Below are 6,000 nucleotides of genomic sequence, written 5' to 3' on the forward strand. Positions count from 1 at the left end.
TCCAAACTTTTTCAGTTCAAGGCACCCTTAGGGTTTCCATAATTTTTTCAAGGCGCCCCTAAGCTAAAATTATTACCAAGTAGTCCTCCGCCTTGCTTACCACTGGCCCTGGCTGAGGCAACCCTATGAGATCGCCGAGGCACCCCGGGAACCACTGGTCTATGCATTAAAAAATTATTGGAAGGTATCAAGCACAGTGCCTCAGTTAATTTTCAAAATGATTAGTATTTTTTTTTTAAATCCAGTACGACCATAGGGAAATGGAAAAAAATTAATTATATATATATATATATATATATATATATATATATATATATGCACTTTACTTTCTTCAAAAGTAAAAAAAAGTTAAACTTGAAATAATGAGCTTTCCAACAAACTCATATTCCTTTTAAGCTTACAATTTCAAAATGTTTAATGATAACAGTAACCTGACCTGTACTATGGATGCAGATAATATATGATATAGTGGGTCCAAGACAAAACAATACTGTATTTTAATCTCCAACATCGTACAATGACATGGAGCCATGGCATTGACCTGTATTGTGATGTCCTCCCAGAGCTTGTGCTTAGCGGTGGCGGAGAGCTGCCAGGTGGTGGAGTGCAGCTTCTCCAATGCCTGCTGTACTATTATCTCAACCTCTTGAGGGCTGTAGTTGAGGCTGCCTCCTTTTAAATGTTTAGGAGCCAGAGGCCTGACTGTGGCCTGCCTGAACCTCATCCAACATTTTCTTGGGGGATCTACAGATAAGACATAAGACAGGCATAAGGAAGCATAATTAAATGCCCTTTAAGGTTCAGACAGAGGCCATTGTACTCACCAGATGTTAGGAACTCTTCCAGCCAGCACAACACAACCCGGAGTCTACTCTGTCAGTCAGGTGTTCACTGGAACCCCTGATGGTGGGGACAGACTGGGCTGCAGACTGACAGAGGGTCGTGAAGTGTGTACCGGCTGGGGAGAACCCAGGCAAGAAGAGTCAGGTCCACGCAGAGGTCAAAAGGCCGGCAGCAGGTATCAGTATCGATGAACAAGCTGAGGTCAGAGGTCACAGGCAGAGAAGCGGAACGGGTAAACGAGCCAAGGATCAGGGTCACAGGAAACACAAGCGAAGTCCAATACAAGCCAAGGGTCAAACACGGGTAGTCAAAAACGTAGGTAACAGGATACAGGAACTGGAACAAGCAGGTCAGCAGACTGGAGCACAGAAGCTATAACCGCCAATGAGGCAGCAGACCTCATTGCATTAAATACCCAGCTGAACCAATCACAGGTTGAACACACTCCTGCAGGTTAATAGAGCAGTCACTAATAGAGCCAATCAGGGCTTGCCCCTGGCCTGCACAGTTGCAGGCTAATGCCTGTAATTGCCTCCTATAATCTGCCCATATTAATTAGCCCACAGGCTGTAGAACGCTGCGCCCGGCATCCTCCTATTGCCGGGACGCAGCTCTGAAGCGTCTGCTGGTTGCCCCGGCAACGGCCGGGTTATGGCCGGAAATGACGTCCCGGTCGCCATGGCGACGGCCGAGGCGCGGGTGAGTGAGTCGCGGCGGCTGGGCACCGCCGCGGCTCGTAACAGTACCCCCCCCTTGAGGAGGGGTCGAGGGACCCCGACATCCCGGTTTTCTAGGGAATTTTTTGAAGAACTCCTTCAGTTTCTTTGGGGCATGGAGTTGTCTCCGCGGAACCCAAGATCGCTCTTCTAATCCGCGATTCCTCCATTGTATAAGGAAATGCACCTGTCCTTGAACCTTTTTTAGAATCAAGGACCTTTTGAATCACAAATTTTTGTGGCCCACTGAAACCTCTCCCAGGCACACTTGAAGACTGGGCTTGACCAGGATAAAGCACTGGCTTCAATAGAGAACAATGAAAGGTGTTTGGAATTCTTAACGAGCCTGGAATTTTTAACCTAAATGCGACGGAGTTCATCTGCTTGATGATAAGAAACGGCCCGATGAACTTAGGGCCCAATTTCTTGCAAGGTTGTCTGAGCCTGATATTTTTTGTAGACAGCCAGACTTTCTGGCCAACCTTAAGGGAGCAGGGGGTACGGTGTCGGTCCGAATTTTTTTTTGCAACAAGTGAGGCTTGTTTTAAAGATGAATGTACTTTCTTCCAGATAACTCTGAGATCCCTGGCAGTGGAACGGATCTCCTGGATACCAACGGACTGGAGTGAATATAAAGAGTTAGATCTGGGGTGGAAACCATAATTGCAAAAGAACAGAGAGGTTTTCGTGGATGAGTGACAGGAGTTGTTACAGGCAAATTCTGCCCAGGGCAACAAGGAGGACCAGTTGTCATGGAACTCCGATATGTAGCATCGCAAGAACTTCTCCAAGGACTGGTTAACCCTTTCAGTCTGCCCATTTGACTGAGGGTGGTATGCAGATGATAAACTGACCTTGATTCCCAGGAGGGTACAGAATGATCTCCAGAACTGCGCTATGAACTGGGAACCCCGATCGGAGACGATGTCTGTAGGGAGTCCATGGAGGCGGAAAATGTGTTGAATGAACAAGACTGCCAAATCTCGAGCAGTAGGAAGCCTAGTGAGTGGAATGAAATGCGCCATCTTGCTGAACCGGTCTACCACGACCCAAATGGTATTGTGTCCCGCAGAGGGTGGCAGATCGACTATAAAGTCCATGGACAGATGTGTCCAAGGTTTACCAGGGGCGGCCAACGGAACTAACTGACCTACCGGGCGAGTCCTGGGAACTTTGTTCCTGGCACAAACTTCACAGGACCGGACGTGACTCTTGACGTCAGCAGACAGAGACGGCCACCATACAGTACGGGAAAGGATTTCCAGTGTTTTGTAGACTCCAGGATGCCCAGCAGTCCGACTGTTGTGTGCCTCAGCAAGGACTGCCTTCCTTAGATGAACTGGGACAAACAAACATCCTGCCGGAGTGTTATCAGGAGCCAACCTCTGGAACCTTTGTAAGGTACAGCTCAAATCTTGAGTTAATCCGGCATGAATCATAGACACAGGAACAATAGGCTCTGGGCAGGTGACCGGAGCATGATGTGCCAGGAAACTTCTAGACAGGGCGTCCGCTTGAATATTTTTGGAACCAGGACGGTAGGTGATAATAAAGTTAAACCGAGTGAAGAACAGCGACCACCGAGCCTGTCGGGGGTTCAGACGTTTGGCTGACTGTATATACTGTAAGTTCTTATGATCCGTTATAACGGAGATCTGGTGTGCAGCGCCTTCCAACCAGTGTCGCCATTCCTCAAAGGCCCATTTAATTGCCAGCAATTCTCGGTTTCCCACATCATAGTTGGTTTCCGCTGATGAGAACTGACGGGAAAAAAAGGCACATGGATGTAAGCGGTGGGTCTGGGGGTCTTTTTGTGACAAGACGGCCCCAGCACCGACGTCAGACGCATCTACCTCAAGAACAAACGGTACCCTAGGATCCGGATGTCTGAGAACCTGAGCAGACACAAAAGCTTTCTTCAGGGTTTTGAATGCATTTATTGCCTGTTGTGACCAAACAGTTGGATCACATCCTTTGCGGGTCAAGGTGACGATAGGAGCCACGATATCAGCAAAGCCGCCAATAAACCTCCTGTAGTAATTGGCGAATCCCAGGAATCTCTGGACCGCCTTGAGGTTATTCGGTTGTATCCAATCCAGAATTGCTTGGACCTTGGTTGGGTCCATGGAGAAACCTTCTGAGGAGATTAGATAACCGAGGAAGGATACCTTCTGGACCTCGAACTCGCATTTCTCGAGTTTAGCGTAGAGGTGATGTTCCCGTAATTTCTGTAGGATTTGTCTGACATGACCCTGGTGCACAGACAACGATTTTGAATATATGAGGATGTCATCTAAGTAAACAACAACAAAGTGTCCCAGGAACTCACGTAACACCTCATTAATCAAATCCTGAAATACGGCAGGAGCATTACTAAGGCCAAACGGCATGACCAGGTATTCGTAATGGCCCGAGAGCGCGTTGAAAGCCGTCTTCCACTCATCACCTGCTCTAATACGTATGAGATTATAGGCCCCACGAAGATCAATTTTTGTGAAGATAGTGGCTCCTCTTAATTGATCAAAAAGAACGGAGATGAGGGGAAGGGGGTAGGTGTTCTTAACCGTAATAAGGTTCAGCCCTCGATAATCGATACAGGGTCTGAGTCCACCGTCCTTCTTGGGTACAAAGAAACACCCTGCTCCTACTGGGGACTTGGATGGCCTGATGAAGCCCTTCTCCAAGTTTTCGTCAATATACTCCTGCATGGATTTGGTCTCTGGACCGGAGAGAGGATACAAGCGTCCCTTGGGTAATTTAGAGCCCGGAATGAGCTCAATGGCACAGTCGAAATTGCGGTGCGGTGGTAGTGTGTCAGCAGCCTTTTTGGAGAAAACATCCCAGTAGTCATGATACTGAGAAGGGAGCTGCTCCGGAATAGACTGAATAATACGTAGAGGTAGTGTCAAGCAAGACTGTGTACAATGGGGGCTCCACTGGACAATTTCTCCTTTTGCCCAATCCATGACGGGGTTATGGCAGGATAGCCAAGGGTGGCCCAGAATTAAAGGAACCGATGGACATTCGATAAGACGCAAGACTATGGATTCTGAATGGAGAGCGCCAATGTTCAACTGTAGTGGTGGGGTCTCCCAAGTAATCTTGCCGCCTGGCAACGGACTACCATCTAAGCCACATACCGTAATGGCAGATTGGAGTTTAATCCGCGGAATCCCAGCAGAACGGGCAAACTCGATGTCAAGGAAGTTGCCAGCAGCTCCACTGTCAATGAAGGCTGATAGTTTCGTAGAACGAGCACTGAACGTGAGCTGTGCAGGGACCAATAGTGCATTTTTCGGGGAAACGATCTGCAGACCTAAGTGAACTTTCTCCTCGTTCCCAAGGCATGCTCGTCCCGACTTGTTTGGGCAAGAATGGGAGAAATGGCCCCTTGTGCCACAATACAAACATAAGCCTTGTGTCCGTCTCCTGTCTCTTTCTTCAGAGGAAAGACGATATGCTCCCAATTGCCTTGGTTCCTCACCAACCTGGGAGATAGGAACGAAGGTGGATGGAGGTGATGCTGTTTCCTTTTCAGTTTTCCGCTCCTTATATCTCCTGTCAATTTTAATGGAGAGGTGCATCAAATCCTCCAGAGAGCTAGGAGACGGGTATTGCACCAAAGAATCTTTAATCTCTTCGGATAGGCCGACACGAAACTGACTACGTAAGGCAGGGTCGTTCCATCCACTATCAGGTGACCATCTACGGAATTCAGCGCAATATTCTTCTGCCGACCGTCGGCCTTGTTTCAAAGACCGTAGATGAGCTTCCGCGGAGGCCACTCGATCCGGGTCATCATACAGTAGACCCAATGCCTCAAGGAAGGAGTCTACGGACTGCGTGGCAGGACTGGTCTGTGGCAAAGAAAACGCCCAGGACTGGGGGTCACCCTGTAGAAGGGAAATAGTAATCCCAACTCTTTGCTGCTCTGAACCGGAGGAGCGGGTCTCGTCCGAAAATAGAGCTTGCAGCTCTCCCTGAAGTTCCGAAACAGGGTTCTATTTCCGGAGAACCGATCCGGTAAATTCATTTTGGGCTCACAGATGGGATCTAGAGTAGGTTGTGAAGCTTTTGTGGCTTCTTCTTGAACAGACATACGCTCAGCCAATCCCTGCATCCTCTGATACAAGGACTCAACATGGCCTGCTAGGGTTTGTGCCGGAGACGGTGTGGATCCACTTGCATCCATTCTAACCTTGTCTCCGTGAGTGGGCCGGTTATAATGTTAGGAACTCTTCCAGCCGGCACAACACAACCCGGAGTCTACTCTGTCAGTCAGGTGTTCACTGGAACCCCTGATGGTGGGGACAGACTGGGCTGCAGACTGACAGAGGGTCGTGAAGTGTGTACCGGCTGGGGAGAACCCAGGCAAGAAGAGTCAGGTCCACGCAGAGGTCAAAAGGCCGGCAGCAGGTATCAGTATCGATGAACAAGCTGA

At 48.8% G+C, this 6,000-nt stretch overlaps 2 long non-coding RNA genes across 3 annotated transcripts in view; one reads left to right on the forward strand and one right to left on the reverse strand.

Moving 5' to 3' along the window:
- LOC142139389 (uncharacterized) overlaps nucleotides 1–6,000 on the forward strand; it is a 29,267-nt gene that overhangs the window by 8,319 nt on the left and 14,948 nt on the right. The gene's annotated exons all lie outside the window — the stretch shown is intronic.
- The window catches only part of LOC142139390 (uncharacterized), a 39,968-nt gene continuing 34,369 nt past the window's right edge, over nucleotides 402–6,000 (reverse strand). The window contains exon 3 of the long non-coding RNA XR_012688197.1: nucleotides 402–744. This is a non-coding gene — a long non-coding RNA (uncharacterized LOC142139390). The remainder of the gene's footprint in view (nucleotides 745–6,000) is intronic.

Source organism: Mixophyes fleayi, chromosome 2, assembly GCF_038048845.1.
Source record: "Mixophyes fleayi isolate aMixFle1 chromosome 2, aMixFle1.hap1, whole genome shotgun sequence".
NCBI classification, from domain to species: Eukaryota; Metazoa; Chordata; class Amphibia; order Anura; family Limnodynastidae; genus Mixophyes; species Mixophyes fleayi.